This window comes from Antennarius striatus, chromosome 3 (genome assembly GCF_040054535.1).
Source record: "Antennarius striatus isolate MH-2024 chromosome 3, ASM4005453v1, whole genome shotgun sequence".
Classification (NCBI taxonomy): Eukaryota; Metazoa; Chordata; class Actinopteri; order Lophiiformes; family Antennariidae; genus Antennarius; species Antennarius striatus.
The window spans coordinates 4987275-5009440 of NC_090778.1; the positions used below are offsets into that span (position 1 = coordinate 4987275).

The following is a 22166-nucleotide window of genomic DNA, read 5'->3' on the forward strand; positions in this document are numbered from 1 at the left end:
ATTTAGACTGCGGCAGGATCTTAGGGGCATTAGCCGTGGATGGAGTGCAATAAAAGCTGGTGAGAAATCAATGAAGCGGGACTATACCTATTGTCCACAAAGCAAGATCCATTCCTTATACTGTATGTCTGCGGTCATTTAAGATGAAACCTCAGCGTTCTTTGTGCTGCTGGATGATGTCTTCCTTCACGTCAGCTACAAGTTTATATGAGAGGAAACTAAACTGCAAAGACTTATTTTCTAAAAACCTACATTTACCATCGATGCGTCTAGTGTTAGAAAAGGGTTGTAAGATGTTATCAATGACAACATGTGCTTTTCCATCCACTGCTAAAATGTTTTGTGTTGAGAAAAACTGACAAATTTCAAGTTCTTATGCCAGCCTGAGGTGGAAACTTTCCAAAAGAGCAAAACGAGACAAAGTTCTGGATAGAACTCCTGAATCATATTTCTTCCAGTAGCATATGTATAAAAGTTATTAAGACTTAAAGGGGGTCTTTAGTTTTCTTCCCCTTAGCTAGCAATGAAAGTGAACACCACTGAATTTACATTCTTAAGGACAAAACAGAGTGTAGCTAATAGCAGTAAGCAAACAAGAAACTTCCATAAAAAATGTATTCATGGTATAGTTCATTGTGTAGAGGTGCTACCAACAACTAAATACTGTAATACACAAGATGGTGCCACTGTTATACATCATGTCTCTTTAGCTTGTCTAAAATCATTCACTGGGTGGCATTGTGTTGCATTTTGTTTAGTCAGTGTAAAAACAGCTGCGTGATACCATCTCTTTTGCTTCATTGATGAGAGGGAAAGAAGGAGCTGATGAAATCATGAGGTCTGTTGAGTGATGAGGACACTGTAACCTTCCTCAGAAGAAACACATGAAATGAGTTTCACATTTCACTTCCTGTATGGCGTTCTTCCAAAAATTCTTCACTAATATTTTAACAGCACTTCATTGGGAAAATATCACCACTAGATGTTTATCCCACTTAGCCCAACTCCTAACATCCTAACCCTGGATACTTTAGCGTTTATCATGGCTGATAAAGCTAGGGCTAGTGGTATTGGCATAAGGCAAGTGATGACAACCAGGCTTCTCACCAACGATAAGGATGGGTTTAACATCAGACAATATTTTCACGGACTGGTGTGTAACTAGTGGACAAATACAACAAAATAAAATGGTACAACCAGAATAAAAACTGATATTATCCATCTTTTTCTTTGACGTTGTTGGTTCTTCTGTCTCCTCACTGGCTCTGTTACCCTGCTTGACGAAACTTTCCAAAAACTGTTTTTTGTCCCGTTTTGCTGGCTTGGGAGTCTCAGTTTAGAGACAATGTATTATGTGTTAGCATCTTGCATTGAGAGTGACTCATAGACAGATGTGGTGGAGAGAATCTGGTAATTTTCCAAAAGAAAATCGTTTAGAATCAGATAATAAATAAAATGGAAATAATGTAATTCATGTATTCTTTCTGTGTGGTCCGGTACCAACTGACCCACTGACCAGTACCGATCCGTGGCAAGGGGGTTGAAGTCCAAAGGTGAATTATGGTACTATAGTATCAAGAAGGTGGAGGATTTTAAGTACTTAGGGTCAACAGTACAGAGCAATGGGGAGTCTGGAAAAGAGGTGAAGAAGCGTGTCCAGGCAGGATGGAACGGGTGGAGGAAAGTGTCAGGTGTGATGTGTGATAGAAGAGTTTCAGCTAAAATGAAAGGAAAGGTGTACAAAACTGTGGTGAGACCAGCGATGTTGTTTGGTCTAGAGACAGTGTCACTGAGGAAAAGACAGGAGACAGAGCTGGAGGTAGCAGAGATGAAGATGCTGAGGTTCTCTCTGGAAGGACCAGGATGGATAGGATCAGGAATGAGTACATCAGAGGAACAGCACATGTTAGAGGTTTTGGAGATAAAGTCAGAGAGGCTATACTGAGATGGTTTGGACATGTCCAGAGGAGAGATAGTGAATATATTGGTAGACGGATGTTGAGTTTTGAACTGCCAGGCAGGAGGCCTAGAGGAAGACCAAAGAGGAGGTTTATGGATGTAGTGAGGGAAGACATGAAGGTAGTTGGTGTTAGAGAAGAGGATGCAGAAGACAGGGCTAGATGGAGGCAACTGATTCGCTGTGGCGACCCCCGAAGGGAAAAGCTGAAAAGAGAAGAAGAAGAAAAGAAGAGAAACATTTCTAATGATTACATTTCTATCTAGACAGAATCCAGACAGCTCAGTTTTACAAAAAACCCCACAAACCCATATAGTTTGACTCGCTTAACAGGACTCCTAGATAATGAAATCATCTCCTTGGAATCTGGAATCTCATTGGAATTATTATTAGTTTTATAGTTATTCAAGAAAAACAACATTTCACAAATGGTGGTTTTTGTCAAGCAACTTTAGACACATTTGTCGAATGTGATGGTCAAATAATTGAACCAGATCAGTTTCAGCAGCAGGTCTGTAACATTAGGATTTGTTTTCTCACAGTAGTGAACTTTCTGTGAACTGGAAAAAAAAGGAATTTCAGTCAGTGAAATTCTGGTTTCTGGGAAATTAGTTCTATTTTTTTTCCAAAAAAAAATAAAAAATCTTGTTAAGCATGTATTGCGTTGGAAAAGTAAGCTCAACATTTTTTGAGAAAAATATGTCTGATTGGTGATTCCAACTAATACTGAACTACTTTCAACCTGTAATGAGGTGTAAGACTGAGAAAAAGGGAATTTCAAGAGGTATAACAAACGTTGTTTCTGGGAAATGATTTTTGATTTAAGAAATGTGATCTTTTAAACCATTTATCACACTACAAAAATATTTCGATTAGCTGAGGGCTGAGAATATTTCCTTACTGTAAGAGAGACATTTAATGATGCTAAAAAATGACATCAATTAAAGTTTCTGCATATATTTTACCAGTTGTCACATCATTACATCCAAGAGGACCATGAGAAAGTATCCTGAAGGATGAGCTCTGTCTGTGCTGTCACATACAGTTCATTTCTTGTTTCAATAAAATACCATAAATATGATGCTGTTTGAAAAGGGAAACGTGTTGTTTGTAACACTCACCTCACAGTTTTTGTTTCTTCCAATTGGGGCCCTTTTTTGCAGTGCATAGTCAAACATTGTAGACCACCAGATTCAGAATATTACTTAATGTAGCCGCAAGAGGACACAAGCCAGTGTCTTATTGTGCCGGTCCCAAGCCCGGATAAATACAGAGGGTTGCGTCAGGAAGGGCATCCGGCGTAAAACTTTTGCCAAATCAAAGATGCGAATCAAACCTATGACTTCCATACCGGATCGGTCGAGGCCCGGGTTAACAACGACCGCCATCGGCGCTGTTGACCTACAGGGCGCCGGTGGAAATTGGATTACTGTTGGTCGAAGAAGGAGAGGAGGAAAGTGCGTTCGCACGAAGAAAGAGAAGAGGAACACCAAGAGTATAGGACTGAGAGTAGGGACGTTGAATGTTGGAACTATGACAGGAAAAGGTAGAGAGTTGGTTGACATGATGCAGAGGAGGAAGGTAGACATACTGTGTGTCCAGGAGACCAGGTGGAAAGGTAGCAAGGCTAGAAGTTTAGGAGCAGGGTTCAAGTTGTTCTATCATGGTGTAGATGGGAAGAGAAATGGAGTAGGAGTTATCTTGAAGGAGGAGTTTGTTAGGAATGTCCTGGAGGTAAAAAGAGTGTCAGATAGAGTGATGAGTCTGAAGCTAGAAATAGAAGGTGTGATGTTCAATGTTGTTAGCGGGTATGCTCCACAGGTAGGATGTGAGCTGGAGGAGAAGGAGAAATTCTGGTCGGACCTTGATGAAGTGATGCAGAGCATGCCTAGAAGTGAGAGAGTTGTCATTGGAGCAGACTTCAATGGACATGTTGGTGCAGGAAACAGAGGTGATGAGGAGGTGATGGGCAGGTTTGGTATCCAGGAGAGGAACGCAGAAGAACAGATGGTAGTTGACTTTGCAAAAAGGATGGAAATGGCTGTAGTGAATACTTTCTTCCAGAAGAGGCAGGAACATAGAGTGACCTATAAGAGTGGCGGTAGGAGCACACAGGTAGACTACATCTTGTGTTGCATGACTTTTAGGAAGGAGTTAAGACAGGCTCTGGGTGGTCAGGAGGTGCTTCCAGATGACTGGACAACTACAGCTAATGTGATCAGGGAGACAGGTAGGAGAGTACTTGGTGTGTCATCTGGAAGGAAAGTAGATAAGGAGACTTGGTGGTGGAATGAGGAGGTACAGGAGTGTATACAGAGAAAGAGGTTAGCTAAGAGGAAGTGGGACACTGAGAGGACTGAGGAGAGTAGACAGGAGTACAGGGAGATGCAGCGTAAGGTGAAGGTAGAGGTAGCAAAGGCCAAACAAGAAGCTTATGATGACTTGTATGCTAGGTTGGACAGTAAGGAGGGAGAGACTGATCTATACCGGTTGGCAAGACAGAGAGATAGAGATGGGAAGGACGTGCAGCAGGTTAGGGTGATTAAGGATAGGGATGGAAGTCTATTGACAGGTGCCAGTAGTGTGATGGGAAGATGGAAAGAGTACTTTGAAGAGTTGATGAACGTGGAAAATGAGAGGGAACAAAGACTAGAAGAGGTGACTGTTGTGGACCAGGAAGTAGAAAAGATTAGTCAGGATGAAGTGAGGAGGGCATTGAAGAGGATGAAGAGTGGAAAGGCAGTCGGTCCTGATGATATACCTGTAGAGGTATGGAAGTGTCTAGGAGAGGTGGCGGTAGAGTTTCTGACTGGGTTGTTCAACAGGATCTTAGATAGTGAGAAGATGCCTGAGGAATGGAGGAGAAGTGTGCTGGTGCCCATTTTTAAGAACAAGGGAGATGTGCAGAGTTGTGGCAACTACAGAGGAATAAAGCTGATGAGCCATACAATGAAGTTATGGGAGAGAGTAGTGGAAGCTAGACTAAGGGCAGAAGTGAACATTTGTGAGCAGCAGTATGGTTTCATGCCAAAAAAGAGTACTACAGATGCAGTATTTGCTTTGAGGATGTTGATAGAGAAGTACAGAGAAGGCCAGAGGGAGCTGCATTGTGTTTTTGTAGATCTGGAGAAAGCTTATGACAGGGTGCCCAGAGAGGAACTGTGGTATTGTATGAGGAAGTCTGGAGTGGCAGAGAAGTATGTTAGAACGGTGCAGGACATGTATGAAGACTGTAAGACAGTGGTGAGGTGTGCTGTAGGTGTGACAGAGGAGTTCAAGGTGGAGGTGGGACTGCATCAGGGATCAGCTCTGAGCCCCTTCTTGTTTGCCATGGTGATGGACAGGCTGACAGACGAGGTTAGACAGGAATCTCCATGGACTATGATGTTTGCAGATGACATTGTGATCTGTAGTGAGAGCAGGGAACAGGTGGAGGAGAAGCTAGAGAGGTGGAGGTTTGTCCTGGAAAGGAGAGGAATGAAGGTTAGCCGCAGTAAGACAGAGCACATGTGTGTGAATGAGAGGGACCCAAGTGGAAGAGTGAGGTTAGAGGGAGAAGAGATCAAGAAGGTTCAGGATTTTAAGTACTTAGGGTCAACAGTCCAGAGCAATGGAGAGTGTGGAAAAGAGGTGAAGAAGCGGGTCCAGGCAGGATGGAACGGGTGGAGGAAAGTGTCAGGTGTGATGTGTGATAGAAGAGTTTCAGCTAAAATGAAAGGAAAGGTGTACAAAACTGTGGTGAGACCAGCGATGTTGTTTGGTCTAGAGACAGTGTCACTGAGGAAAAGACAGGAGACAGAGCTGGAGGTAGCAGAGATGAAGATGCTGAGGTTCTCTCTGGGAGTGACCAGGAAGGATAGGATCAGGAATGAGTACATCAGAGGGACAGCACATGTTAGAGGTTCTGGAGATAAAGTCAGAGAGGCCAGACTGAGATGGTTTGGACATTTCCAGAGGAGAGATAGTGAATATATTGGTAGAAGGATGCTGAGTTTTGAACTGCCAGGCAGGAGGCCTAGAGGAAGACCAAAGAGGAGGTTTATGGATGTAATGAGGGAAGACATGAAGGTAGTTGGTGTGAGAGAAGAGGATTCAAAGGACAGGGCTAGATGGAGGAAATTGATTCGCTGTGGCGACCCCTGAAGGGAAAAGCCGAAAGGAAAAGAAGAAGAGATTCAGAATATTACTTGATGCAAGGAGTTTTGGGGACATTATTGAGTACTTATTGTCCAACTATTTTTATTTGCATTGTCCCTGAAGTTTGGAATTGAAATTTGCAGTCTCCCATTATAATTTTACAGAATCCTAATATTGTTCTGGATCATCATCAGCATGTAATGCTTTTGATTCTTGCTCAACAAACATTTCTCCTCAACTCCCAGCATTCCAATCACCTCCTCTTCTTTTCTGACCCCCACCCGTCCGTACTCCACCCAGGTGCCCCCTGCACCGCCACCACCATAGACTATTGGCCAGAAAAATTACTCCACTGTCTCCAAGCATCTCATTCAAAAGGAGGCTAATGAAGAGTGAAGGCAGGCCATGCTCTACGACACGGAACACATGTGACTTTATTGGCTACCACAGGTGTGTTTGTGTGTGTGTGTGTGTGTGTGTGTGTGTGTGTGTGTGTGTGTGTGTGTGTGTGTGTGTGTGTGTGTGTGTGTGTGTGTGTGTGTCAATATGTCCAGGACGTAGATGTTAATGGCTCCTGACAAACTGAGGAGATGGTTAAATTGAGATCATATCAGCAGACATATAGAGATGCCAGTGACTCACAAGTGCACAAGACACACACAAAAGAAACACACACTGCACACCTACCTTCCTCTCCCTCCGTCGCTCCTGAAGGACGTGTATTGAGGGAGAGCAGGCATTAGTACTGTTATCTGATGACTGTGTGTGTGGTGGTCAGGCCATCTATCAGCCAGCTGTCTGCCAGGACTTTCCATTAGGCCTTGGACCTGAGTGATGGGTGAGTTGGTCCTCCACTCGCAACCACTCCCATATATTACCCCCTCACACACACACACACACACACACACACACACACACACACACACACACACACACACACACACACACACACACACACACACACACACACACACACACACACACCTGGTGTCTGCAGATGAATGGTGGCCCACATGTCACACTGTCTGAGCACACACACACACACACACACACACTCCGTGCATCAGACACACACTCGCTGACACTCCGCTCACAGGAGCCATCAGACGAACTGTAGTTAGATGTGACTGCACTGTGACTTCATTAAAGAATATGTATTGTGCCATTAAGGGGCTGGGGGTCACCTATGGTGTCTCGGTGAGCCAAACACACGTTTCCCTTTCACACATGAAATCCAATCATCTCTCTATCACTTCCCCGATACTCCACTAATTCATCTATCACTCCGTCGCTCTGCTCTCCTTGACCTAATTAAGGCAGAGACACCTGATCTCTCACCTCTCCGAAGACATCTCTCGCTGGCTACTTTATCAACACCACCTCTCCTCCTTTTTTCCATCTGCTGTCCGTCATGTTCTCGGCCTCCCTCCTGTTTTATCTGTTCTTTCTTCCTCCCGCCCTCACCATACCGTCCATTCATCTCACACCCTGCAATCCTCTCTCTCACCTTGCCGTCCTTCTTCTCCTCCTCCTCCTCCTCCTCCTCCAGTCTACTTCTCATCTCTCCTCTCCACAGCTCCTTATTGCTCTATCAATCTCTCTGGCAGAAGATCAATATCAGAGCCGTGACTGCTTTTCTTCCCTTCCTTCTCTGCCCTTCTCCTCTCACCCTAGAGCCCATCTTCTCCTCCGTACTGGATTTTTTTTTTTTTTAGTGGGAAGTGTAGCTCTCCATTATCTCCCTCCCTCTATGCTGTTAACCACCTCCATCATTGTGTTACTGCCTGTTCCCTTTTAAACGGTAAACACCCGCTTGTGTTTTATTTCCTGTGGGACCTATTTCCAGTTTTCTACATTATTTCATGTTATTTTGGAATAATTGACAACATGAGTGTACTGGAACCTAACGTTTGTTTGAGACAGACTTTGTATGAGCAGCGACGGGTTTAAGACATGACACTACATAAACCCACACACAGACTTACGTGGATGAACTGGAAGATGAGATGATTGTAATCGTCTTTGTCTTCAGCTGCTTATTACGTCCCTCGAAACGGTGATGTATTGTAATTGTCAGTGTTTGTGTGTTCGTCCGTCCGTCCGTCCGTCCGTCCATCCACCAAATATCTTCACAGCAGATAGAAAGCTGAAATAAAAAGCACACACATTACTCGGGCAGCAAAGAGGATGGAAATGAGATGATGACCTTGACCTTGAGTAAAATAGGTCAAGTTCAAATTTCAACTTTTGTACTCACGCAGATTTTTGGAAGGCAGTCACGTGATACCGTACGCGCATTCTATTGGATGATGGCATCCGGAAGTGTCATACGTTCTGTGAGTCTCGGACTTCCGCGAGACACAAAAGTGCTTTAAAATAAGAGTGTGGGAAAAGGTAATGAAGATAGAAGGTGGTTTAATATCAGAATGGGGAGGGTTCATGAATGTTTAAATTACTGTAAATAATAAGATAAATAGTTTGTCGCTCTATCGCGGAATTAATTAATCGCGCGTGGTTTCTGGAACGCATTAACTGCGAGGAACGTCGGCTCAATGTGTACCTGTTTAGGCACACATCTCTGAAACTTGATGAGATATAATCACAAAACAAAAAGCAACATTTTCAGGAAGCCAGAGGCACAAAAATGTGTAGGTCAGATTAAAATTTTGAATTCAGGGGTGTCGCGGGATGTTGTTCACCTTGCAGGTCACAGGTCTGCAGCCTATCTCAGCTAACTATGGGCGAGAGGTGGTATACACCCCGGATGAGACGCCAGCTCATTGCGGGGCCACATAAAAGACAAACGACCACTCACGCTCACACATATGGACAATGTAGAGCACATGTCATACTCAAAGCCTGCAGGCCAAATATGGCACGCCACATCTTTTTATGTGGCCCGAAAGAGCATAAAAGGTCCGAGTATCTAAAAATGAACAGGTCTAAAGTGTGCTTACACCACAATGCAGTAGGCCCATTTTAACTTTAACTAACAAAAAACGTTATGAAAATAGTTAATGTCCTAGTTTGTGATGTTATTTTTCTTTATTCACTTGGATAGTTTGATCCTTGATGATGGAGTTATGGGGGGTTCATGGCACGTTTAAAGGATTTATGTTATCACAGCGACCTCATGTCTGGTGAGGCACTGACTGCATCATAGTCACATTTACAAACATGTGAACCTACAGTGTTGTTTATTCACCATTTAATAGTGGGTTATTTTTAAAGTCTCATAACAGAATTATTTACACATGCAAACTCTAACACACAAATAAGCATATTTGATTATAAAACATTGTTGTGTTGTTACCTACATCGTTGTTACCTACATGTTTGTTTGTATGTTATGTATGAAGTCCCTGCGCAGCTCCTTCTGAACAAAAGCATTGAAAAAATTTTGAGTTGAGATATGTAATCCTCCATTTTTATAGTAAGGCAAGACGAGCGGAATAAAACAAATGAATGGCTGCACTTGACTTGCTGACTGTAGATTGGAGCTTGATATCACTTATTCTGCGGCCGAAGAGTCCCAAGAAGAATCCCTGGGATCAGATTAAATAAGGTCATATTTGTGTTTGAAAAAGTTGGTAACAGCATACACAGATTAAGGATGTGCCAAAATTTGCCTCCCCAAATTTAATTGCTATGGTGCTAAAGACACCCGACGCCGAAGTAAAACAGTGAAACAAAAACATTTTTTTCGTCTTTCCTCAAATTTCTTCTTTCACAGTTGGAAAAGTTTTACAACTATTAAAATTATAGCATCAGGAAGAAAAATAATGTATTAATATGTAAAATTGAAATATTCTAGACCTTAATCTGTTGAAATTCTATAAAGAACTAGTAAAAATGTGTCATTTGGAGAGGACACAGGCTCATCAAAAGGCTTGATTTCTGCAACGTCAAACTGATTTCAATGAACCCCAAAAAAGATTGTCACTTTGTGTGCAAGAGGGGGCACTCAAATATATTTTGCCCTGGTGCTGGTGCTAGGGTAAGGGTCATAGGGCTGTAAGAAAAAGTTAAATTCATTCATTCGTTTGTTCATTCGTTCATCTCTATTGAAGATGATCATAATCATCTTGTCTTTAGCTGTTTATCTGAAGTACTTTCACAGGTGTTACATTTGACATCGGGCAAGAGGTGGGATACACCCTGGATAAAACACCAGCTCATTGACAAAAGTTTGAAAATGAAAGCTGATTAAGGGTCGTGTGGCAAAAAAATGCTGCTGAGAATAGATTTTTAGCACCACAAATATATGACCTTGAGTTTCTGATATATTTTATTGTGAACCAAACATTTGGGATTTATCCATGTGTGTTAATGGATTAGAGTGTATGTACATAACTGCAGAGTCTGTTCAATAAATGATGTGCAATTGCTGAGATTCATGAGCATATATAGAGGCTTAGGCACAGGATTCTAAGTGCAAACCAGCGGAGCTGTAACTGTCCAGCTGTGCTCTTGGACTCAGACCCCAAACCTATATGGGCTTCTGCATTGGGGCTACTGATAACCCTGTCATGTATAAATCAGGCTTTAGCCTTAACTCAGCACACTAAATGTAAGCCCTCATCAAGAATTAACACTCCAGTGCACTGCTTGCCAACAGGCACACTTTAGGCCACCTATGGATCACATACGCTTCCCATCCAGCTCACAGAACATCATGAATTGATGATTGACTAACTTTTCTAAACAGTATTGGAGGCTGTCTGTCCCTTTTCTAACCAATTAAAAAAACTAATAGACACAAGAGACACAACTTAAGATAATTTATTTTGATTTATTATTTTAATTTTCCAAATGTTGTAGTGGGTCTGAAGGTTTTTTTTGTGTGTGTCATGTTAGCAATATCAATTTCAGGAATCCCTTACAGGCAAATTAAATGTATTAAGTTACTAAGATAGTGAAAATGCTTAATAACAGTTGAGTGTTTAGAACTGGATGGTGGTAGTTGAAAGCTCACATGGCTTCAATGCAAACAACCAGTGCCTCCATGTGTGCCCTGAATTTTAACAATTCTCCACCTTACTTGAATCCACTAATACAAGTTTCGTTTAAAAGGTGTCATGCGATATTTATTAAATACACATTTATAACCTTGAAAAAAAGAAATTTGAAAGTCAGTATATGTCCACACACTTTTGTTGGATAGTCAAAGATTCAGATTAGTGCTTGTAAACGTGAATGTTATCTAAACCCTTTTAATATGTACCCTGTAAGGTGACCTCAGTGTTTGTGGTGAAGCGTCCCAGCCCTCTAAGTCTTGCAGCAACACGTGATGTCCATGCCAAGGCTGCACTGCCAGCCTTTTCCCGCTGCAGACACATTAGTAGGCAGCGAGCGACAGCTAATTTGACAAGCTGAGATGATGCCCATTCATATCCACCCTGCTTCAGTGGCCCAGGATAAATATTTCCCCAAGCTCAGTATAAATAGAAAGACAATATTTGAACAGCTGAGAGGAAAGACAGATAGAGTGAAGAAGAGATGGAGGTGGAGAGGAACTGAAGGAGATCTTAATCCTTTATGTATACATGCAATACATATTCATAAAGTAGCTGGTCCTTAAGGTGAAAGAGGAGACATGACAAGAATGTTATCGGATACAGTAGAGCCATCTGTACTAAAGGACGCCTATTGTTCAAACTGGACTATTTGTGTTTTGACTGTAAGAAACGTTGGGATGTTGGATTTGGAAAATAGATAAAGAGAGTACATTTGTCTTTTGTTATGATTGGATGGAAGTTAAAAAAAGAAACCTCAGCAGAAAAAAAAGAAAATCCATCCATAGTGAAAATTCACACATTTTGCAGTAAATTATTCATTTTTAGAGATTTTATTATGAAAACAGAAAAATGTGCGCAATATGAAGTCTCGTCTAATCTAATAAAAAGCTAAAACATCCTACATTTATTAAGGCGTGTGTTCTGAAAATACATTAACAATATATTTATTTGCTTTGCAAAGATACATGTTGTGGGAACTGCTGGTCTAGTCTCCAGCTGACAGTAGAAACCATGATTAACATCCTAATCCTTATTGCTGTTTATTTAACAGTTTTCATATTTTTCTCAACCTGTTTGGGAATTACCTTTGTATTCAGTGAATGTAATTTATGAGAAATGTGCTTATAATGGTCAGAACCTGGTTATAAGACATCAGAGCCTTGTCACCTAAATATTACAAGTAATTTGGACCAGCAAATACACCATAAAGCTGCCTGAAATGGCTTTTTTTCAAAAATCAACATAGTTATAATGAAACCTGGGCCTCTATATTTCCTACATTTGGCCATTAACAGGAGAAGGCTGGAGGTGTTTATTGCCCCGGATAAAAGTGTTGCATTTTACCAGCATCATGGCATGCCACATTCACACCAGACTGGGACCTGCCAATGTGCAGCTTTATGTCTTTTATTGCCTGGAATCATTATGCTAGTTTTTGCATCATTTGAGTTTTCTCTCATTAGCTTGGAAAACCCAGGCACTTCAACCACCCAAAGCTGGACAGGCCAAGTCACAAAATGTTCAATGATTTCATATTTTCAGCTTCTTTTTTCCATACATTATATTCCATGCACAGGACAGAGAATTATAGAATTATATTTATTTTATATTTGAACTGATTTTTACTTATTATTGTTGATGAAAGTGCATCAGAATGATATTACTGAATATATTCACTAAGAAAAAAAATATTTATTTTATTTTGAAAAAGAAAAAATATAGTTTTATTGTTCTAGTGGAAATTATTTTTATTCAATTTATTTAATTATAATACAATTTTGATTTAATTCTTCTTCTTCTTTTCCTTTCGGCTTTTCCCTTCAGGGGTCGCCACAGCGAATCAATTTCCTCCATCTAGCCCTGTCCTTTGAATCCTCTTCTCTCACACCAACTACCTTCATGTCCTCCCTCATTACATCCATAAACCTCCTCTTTGGTCTTCCTCTAGGCCTCCTGCCTGGCAGTTCAAAACTCAGCATCCTTCTACCAATATATTCACTATCCCTCCTCTGGACATGTCCAAAACATCTCAGTCTGGTCTCTCTGACTTTATCTCCATAACCTCTAACATGTGTTGTCCCTCTGATGTACTCATTCCTGATCCTATCCTTCCTGGTCACTCCGAGAGAGAACCTCAGCATCTTCATCTCTGCTACCTCCAGCTCTGTCTCCTGTCTTTTCCTCAGTGACACTGTCTCTAGACCAAACAACATCGCTGGTCTCACCACAGTTTTGTACACCTTTCCTTTCATTTTAGCTGAAACTCTTCTATCACACATCACACCTGACACTTTCCTCCACCCGTTACATCCTGCCTGGAAACGCTTCTTCACCTCTTTTCCAGACTCTCCATTGCCCTGGACTGTTGAGCCTAAGTACTTAAAATCCTCCACCTTCTTGATCTCTTCTCCCTCTAACCTCACTCTTCCACTTGGGTCCCTCTCATTCACACACATGTACTCTGTCTTACTGCGGCTAACCTTCATTCCTCTCCTTTCCAGGACAAACCTCCACCTCTCTAGCTTCTCCTCCACCTGTTCCCTGCTCTCACTGCAGATCACAATGTCATCTGCAAACATCATAGTCCATGGAGATTCCTGTCTAACCTCGTCTGTCACCCTATCCATCACCATAGCAACAAGAAGGGGCTCAGAGCTGATCCCTGATGCAGTCCCACCTCCACCTTGAACTCCTCTGTTATACCTACAGCACACCTCACCACTGTTTACAGTCCTCATACATGTCTTTCCATCTTCCCATCACACTACTGGCACCTGTCAATAGACTTCCATCCCTATCCTTAATCACCCTAACCTGCTACACGTCCTTCCCATTTCTATCTCTCTGTCTTGCCAACCTGTATAGATCAGTCTCTTCCTCCTTACTGTCCAACCTAGCATACAAGTCATCATAAGCTTCTTGTTTGGCCTTTGCTACCTCTACCTTCACCTTACGCTGCATCTCCCTGTACTCCTGTCTACTCTCCTCAGTCCTCTCAGTGTCCCACTTCTTCTTAGCTAACCTCTTTCTCCGTATACACTCCTGTACCTCCTCATTCCACCACCAAGTCTCCTTATCTACTTTCCTTCCAGATGACACACCAAGTACTCTCCTACCTGTCTCCCTGATCACATTAGCTGTAATTGTCCAGTCATCTGGCAACACCTCCTGACCACCCAGAGCCTGTCTTAACTCCTTCCTAAAAGTCCTGCAACACTCTTCCTTTTTTATCTTCCACCATTTCGTCTTCTGCTCTTCCTTTGCCCTCTTCATCTTCCTCACCACCAGAGTCATCCTACACACCACCATCCTATGCTGTTTGGCTACACTCTCACCTACTATTACTTTCCAGTCACTGATCTCCTTCAGGTTACACCGTCTACACAAGATGTAGTCTACCTGTGTGCTCCTACCACCACTCTTATCGGTCACTCTATGTTCCAGCCTCTTCTGGAAGAAAGTATTCACTACAGCCATTTCCATCCTTTTTGCAAAGTCAACTACCATCTGTCCTTCTGCGTTCCTCTCCTGGATACCAAACCTGCCCATCACCTCCTCATCACCTCTGTTTCCTGCACCAACATGTCCACTGAAGTCTGCACCAATTATAACTCTCTCACTTCTAGGCATGCTCTGCATCACTTCATCAAAGTCCAGCCAGAATTTCTCCTTCTCCTCCAGCTCACATCCTACCTGTGGAGCATACCCACTAGCAACATTAAACATTACACCTTCTATTTCTAGCTTCAGACTCATCACTCTATCCGACACTCTTTTTACCTCCAGGACATTCCTAACAAACTCCTCCTTCAAGATAACTCCTACTCCATTTCTCTTCCTATCTTCACCACGATGGAACAACTTGAACCCTGCTCCTAAACTTCTAGCCTTGCTACCTTTCCACCTGGTCTCCTGGACACACAGTATGTCTACCTTCCTCCTCTGCATCATGTCAACCAACTTTCTACCTTTTCCTGTCATAGTTCCAACATTCAACATCCCTACTCTCAGTCCTATACTCTTGGTGTTCCTCTTCTCTCTCTTCGTGCGAACACACTTTCCTCCTCTCCTTCTTCAACCAACAGTAGTCCAATTTCCACCGGCGCCCTGTAGGTCAACAGCGCCGATGGCGGTCGTTGTTACCCTGGGCCTCGACCGATCCGGTATGGAAGTCATAGGTTTGATTCGCATCTTTGATTTGGCAAAAGTTTTACACCGGATGCCCTTCCTGACGCAACCCTCGGTATTTATCCAGCTTGGGACCGGGAAAATAAGACACTGGCTTGTGTCCTCTTGTGGCTACATTACAATTTTGATTTAATTCAATTATTCAATAATTTAATTATTTATTATTTAATTATTTTTATTTGATTTTATAGATTATTTAATGATGCTACAATTTATAGGTGAAGTTACTGAATAATCTTATCAGAAAAAAAAAAGTCATTTGTCACAGTTACAGTAGAATTACTACCAGCAAATCACGAGGGTTCTTAAAAAATAGCCATACACAGCACATAACAAAAAGTTATAGAACATCTTTAACATAATAAATCCCTCAAATTATTCAAAAGCAAGTCTTCTACCAGATACTGCTGTTGATTTGGTTAGGCAGCATTGCATACTGATAATTTTGTACTTTTTGTTTTTTTTCTGTTGCACTTTGTAGATGGGGGCAGCACAGTGGCACAGTGGGTAGCGCTGTCGCTACACAACAAGGTGGTTCTTGGTTTGCGTCTCGCTCTGTGTGGAGTTTGTATGTTCTCCCCGTGTCTGCGTGGGTTCTCTCCAGGTTCTCCGTCCTCCTCCCACCTCCAAAAACATGCGTTTCAGGTTGACTGGCTAGTCCCAAATTGCCTGTATGTGTTTGTCTGTATGTTTGTTGCCACAAAAATAGTGCTGGATTTTTGAAGCTTTGGGGGCACAGGAGACAGATACAGGAAGTGTGTACCATGTCTACGCCCCTGATGCTATCCTAGTCCTTTTGACTGTCCTCACAATGGGACCTGATGCTCAGTATTGTGCCTTGTGGTCCTATTGTCCTGTCATGTGGATGGAAGATGAGAGACGGTAGTCACAGAGACAGTGGCCAAATCTATTATGTATTACTGTACATTCTACCCGTGCGTTCACTCCATTTACGCTACACTCCATCACCCACAACCCCCAGTTTCTGTGTCCCCAGATAGACCAACAGCAGCAATGCTCATTGTTCCCTTGGGGTCTCCATTAAACCTGTCAATCACTTCATTTACTGCCTCATCATTGCCTTCTCCCACCTCTTTCCCTGTCAGTCCAGAGCACGATCAATGTGCCTGCGGCCAAGTGAGTGTTCAACTGGAAGAGTGTGAACACCAGAAGTCAGACAGATGAAGAGTAAGACATGCAGACCACACACACACACACACACACACACACACACACACACACACACACACACACACACACACACACACACACACACACACACACACACACACACACACACACACACACACACAAAGACGGACAGTCGTTAATCTCAGTGATAGACAGATGTCACCGGGTGAATGACAGGAGAGAAGGACAACAGAAGGAGAAGGCACAGAGAAAAAGATGTCAGGAATGAAAACCCTTCACTTACCAGCCAAGACCCACAAACACACCCACACGCACGCACGCACACACACACATGCATATGACACTAGCCCACCAATGCATTGCACAGATTTCTGATGTCAAGTCTCACTGACCAACTGTGTGACTGACTCTTGACACGGGTCAGTAGAGTGAGGAGGATAACTCGAATGGTTATCCTCAGAAGGAGGAAACTCAATATTTGTGGTCATTCTTTCTGATGGAGGTCAGGGTTTACCATCACCAGCCTAGATAATGCCTTCAACAAAAGGAACAGAAGAGGTGGAGATCCCACTCTCCTTAAAAAGAGGACATGGGAGGATAGAGAGGGTGAGACAAATATCAGAAACGAAAAGGGGAAAGAGAGAGGCGAGGGTGTGTGTGGGAGTGGAGGATGAAAGAAGAGGAATGGGGACAGGAGAACAATGGGATGTTGGCTGATGATTTTTAGGGATATCAAGATGCACCTTTAACAAAAGTATGGTGGGTAATGACTCAGCAAAATGTCTGTAGGCTTGTTTAAAAAAAATAAAAAAATAAAATAAAAAAAGTATATATATAAATACATACATACATATATATATATATATATATGTATGTATATATATATATATATATATATATATATATATATATATATATATATATATATATATACACACACACACACTGTATCTACACTCTTCCATTTCATAATGGATATTCAGTAATCCCTTGCACATTTGGGCATGAACACACGCGACTTCACCTCTTTGTGGATTTTTAGTAAGTAGTCACATGATACCATACGTGCATTCTATTGGCTGATGGAATCCCGGAGTGCTCTACGTTTCGTGATTCTCGGAACGTAGCACACTTCCGTGAGACACAAAAGTGCTTTAAATGGTCGCTAAGAGCGTGGGGAAAAGTAATACAGACATAAGGTGGTTTCATATCAGTAAATAATTTGTCGCTATATCGCGGAATTTGGTTTTTGCAGGTGGCTCCTGTAACGCATTTACCGTGAGTAACGAGGAATCACTGTACAGGCTAAGTATCTGCCTTCTAGCCCATATTGTAAGACTGCATTGCTCCAGTTAAAATAAATGATGTGAAATGAATGTCTAAATATTGAATCCTGAAGAGATGAGTATTTTTCTTTGTCCCTCTCTCTATTTTCCTTCTCTGGCTCATGAATCCTCTATGTACTGCCAGTAATCATTCTCCTCTACTTAATACCTTCAGGCCTAATAAATCAGGACTGATAAACAAGCAGTGGCTTGGCTCGGCATGACCCTGGATGGACTCTGATTAAAATCGTTTGTTTATATCTGCAGCTTCCAGTCCTGCCAGTAACTGTCTGTCATTCCATAACAAGGCTTTGCTGTTCGGTTCATGTGAGGTTGGATGAATTTGTGCTCATCTTTCTGGGAGAACAGATGTACATGGGCCATCTGGGTGCTGCTGAAGACTCACCCATCTATCAGGTGAACATAGAGGAAGTAAACGCTAAATTACTGTAGCTGTTGAGCTAGCCATCCAAGGCTACAATCAGGGTGACCTTAGCCTTGCTTGAGAAAACGTAGCTGCCGCATTGATTCGAATAAGGCCTGTCCGGTGTTGTAGTGTGGAAGGTTAACGTCGTGAACTGAATGCAGATGATTTTTGAGCAAATCATGGCAGCGGCCAATCAAATGCATCCAAGAACACATTCCTGAGAGATTGCTTTGTCACACGAATTCTACGTTTCAACTATTTATTTTTCTAGAGTTGCTTTTGGACCTCCCGGATTTTATTCTATAAGTCAGTGTGGCAACACACCCATACCAATGCAACTGTCTGCATTTTAATGTATTACTGCTCACCTTCTTACGGCCATTGACATTCCAATCACCTGAGCTCAGTCACAAGAGTGTTCTCTTCTTTTTATTTTCTGTCCACATGTCATTCAGTAAAACTCACACTTTGCTCCAAGAAAATGTTTTTTATGAATGAATCCTGTCTCCTGTCTGGTAACACTTCATTCGCTTTTCTGGCTGGGGATGCTAAATAAAAGTTGATAATTCAACACTCTGACAGTGTCCTCTTTACCTCTCTGTCCCCTTGGAGAGAAGGACTGCCTAGACCACTATGGTGAAAAGATGTCAATTTATGTTATCTCTGGAAGTGAATTCAATAATTCAGGCTTGTGCGAATGAAGTTTCAGGCCTCCATCCAGTTATTTGTCATGTTTATGAACACAACTTAAGAGCTGAAGCTAACAGCTAAAGACAGATGGGATGGAATATCTTTTAAAGTGTTCTCATTTTAAATGCGGCCAAAAAGCAGGATCCAAAAAGTAATCTATGTAGTCTGAAAGAGTTAGTTCTAAGTAGATTATTATTAGATGAAATGCGAATTTATTCTGAATTCTGCACTTTTAAAAGTCAAATGTATTGTATGATGTAAATGTTTGGCATGTCATGATGCCAAAACCAGTGTTGGTGTGTCTCAATAGATCCGGTCTGATAAATCATAAAACAATAATGTTTCATTTGTCAGTTTTAAGGGGGTTATTCTTTTCTTTGCAGTCCACCCTTCTTTCATGCCTGGCTGTCTCTGTTGTCTCATCATGCTGCCAAAGCAGCCACAACCCAAGCCCAAAACCAAGGGCCCCCGCCGGCCCGTGCAATGGAAAGCAGATGGCCCGTCCTCTGACGGCAGCTGGCTCCAGTCAGCAGTCCAGCAGAGGAAACTTCTTATTCGCCGTCATCCATCATCGGGCTGGAAGCGGGAGGAGGAGAGGGGAGGGAGGACAGAGCTACGCCTGACACTCGACGTCTGGCCTCTTTCAAACGCCTTCGCATGGCACATTCATGCCTCGCTCTCATGTAAAACCATACATGTATACATGAGGAGAATGGTTTCTCTCTCTGGCTCTCTCTCACACACACACACTCACACACACTCACACACTCAGACCAGTGAAAATATTCTGGCTCACGTTTCCAACCCTTGCCTTTCATTAGTGGTATTATTCTGTGAAAGGTTGTCCCTGGCCTGAGAGAGAGAGAGACGAATTAATGTTTCTCCCTGTCTTTCAATGTTTGAGATTCAGTTTTTCACCTGGTAACGTCCATCATTAGCAACCCCCCCGCCCCCTCCCATCCAGAACAATAAGAACAAGAAGAAGAAAAAGAGGAGAAAGAAAGAAAGAGGAATAGTGAGTAATATACCTGCGAGCTGAGGATCATTAATCACTGTCAGACTTGAGCGTAGGACAAGGAAGGCAGAGGTGGAGGAGGTGGGGGTGGTGCTTAACCCCAAACCTACACACACGCTCACACACGCTCACGCTCACGCACACGCACACACACACACACACACACACACACACACACACACACACACACACACACACACACACACACACACACACACACACACACACACACAGTCTCACAGCGCGGATCAATAATCAATAATAGTTAGCGGTTTACTCAAAACATCAAATCAGAATAAAATGCTCATGCAAAATGTAAAGGAACACATGCACACTGTTGCTCACGCACATGCTGGAGGCCCCTCGTGTCTGCGAGCTGTTGACACTAATAAGGGCTGTTGAAGGTTTGACTCCACGCGGCAGGCCGCCGCCGCACAGCAGGGACGACCATTCACAGCCTGTCAACCCGCTCTGCTGGAGGACGCTCCGACAAAGAGCTGCAGAATGTGCGACTCTCACAAAGGAGATGACGACAACACAGTGACTTCAAATCTCAGGCATGCAGGCATGTACAAGATGACAGACACACACACACACACACACACACATGCACAAACACACACATTCTTGTCCCTCTCCCTCTTTGAAGCGGGACAGCAGCTGGCCTGAACGACTGTCACACTGATGAGACCGCTCAGCTATGTCCAAATTCTGTGTCTACCCTCCCTCTAAACTCTCTAATTCTAAACTTCTCACAAACCAACAAAAAGAACTGCATGATACAAAGCTTTATTTGATGGCATTCAAAATAAATTGTCCATTACAAATTAATAACAGAATAATTGTGCTCAATGACTCTGCAGGATGGTAACCAAATCCATCAGGATGTCTGGCCGCCAATAAAGGCAGCAGTTGTTGAATCCGAACAAAACCTGGAGTGTCAATGTGATGAGTTGTTCACAGAGTGTTATGGGCTAGTCTGTGGTTAGAGCAGTCACTTTATATCTATCACACAGGGATAAGAGAGGGATACGCTGAGTGGCTTCTTTACAGTGTGTGATGTCATCATAACATTGTGGGTCCATATGCACGGAGAATTTTACATGTGTGGAACAAGTAAGCAATATTTATAAGTGTGTTTATAATTATATAATACTGTTAGTTACATAAATGTTTTGTTGCTTTAACAGTTCAGTATCTTCCTGTTGTAAACATTTTAATAGACAAACAAGGGTGCTGCTGTGTCTGTAGTTCAGGAGCAGGTATGGAACCGTTTACCCTGACAGCTAGTCATTCTTTATTTATAGGACCACAAAACACAGTCTAACATTAAAATATTTATGATATAGATCAGTAATACAGTACTTTTCAGCACCAGAGTGTTTCGTAATTTAAATAACAGGTACTGTAATATTCTGTTACCAACATATTAACTAACCCTAACCCTAACTTAACCCTAACCCTAACCCTAACCCTAACCCGGCCCTAACCCTGACCTTAAACCCTAATACTATTCCTAACCCTAACCCTAACAGTATATATATATATATATATATATATATATATATATATATATATATATATATATATATATATATATATATATATATATATATATATATATATATATATATATATATATATATATATATATATGTACACACACACACACCAGGGTACCACAGTGTCTTGAGTATGTCTTTAGACGTAGTGTACAATAGTATCTAATGTGGTGCTCTGTGTAAATGATGTAAGTTGTTCATAATCTTCATCAACCTTTTCACATGATGGGTTATCTTGTCATCTGTGCAGTGAGGATCTCATGGACCTCACACCGTCCCCAAAGTTTTAAGACCGTTTCTATTTCTTTTTTTGTTTGATTTGGCTGCTAACTGCCTCTAGCTATGTTTCACAGATTCATGAAGCTGTTGGAAAAGAATTAAAGACTAGTGGGGGTCCTCTCTGCCACGTCCCAGATGTCCACAACTGGCAATGTTGAAACAATGTAATCCATTGGATAGTACAGTATGTCATTGTACTTCTTAACCATGTACATCTCTAACTCTAATAGACGACAGTCCACACTGATCAGATCAACTTTATACATAATGAATTCAATTTTCATATTTTAGCTTCATTATCTCATTACTTAAATGCAGTTAGTGGTTGTGACGGTGTTTTCCATGTGAATTTTTGTTATGCGGATGTTGCTGGCTCTCGTCTAGGATGCCATTCCTCATAATTGTTCAATAGCTAT

The 22166-nt window shown here is 42.1% G+C and overlaps 1 long non-coding RNA gene across 1 annotated transcript in view; it reads right to left on the minus strand.

Annotated features, from left to right (window-relative positions):
• The window catches only part of LOC137593082 (uncharacterized), a 36238-nt gene extending 15856 nt beyond the window's left edge, over window positions 1-20382 (minus strand). Inside the window, exons 1-2 of the long non-coding RNA XR_011035073.1 lie at window positions 20259-20382; window positions 8080-8240 (exon numbers count right to left, since the gene is read on the minus strand). This is a non-coding gene — a long non-coding RNA (uncharacterized lncRNA). The remainder of the gene's footprint in view (window positions 1-8079; window positions 8241-20258) is intronic.
• Window positions 20383-22166: the final 1784 nt, after the last annotated feature.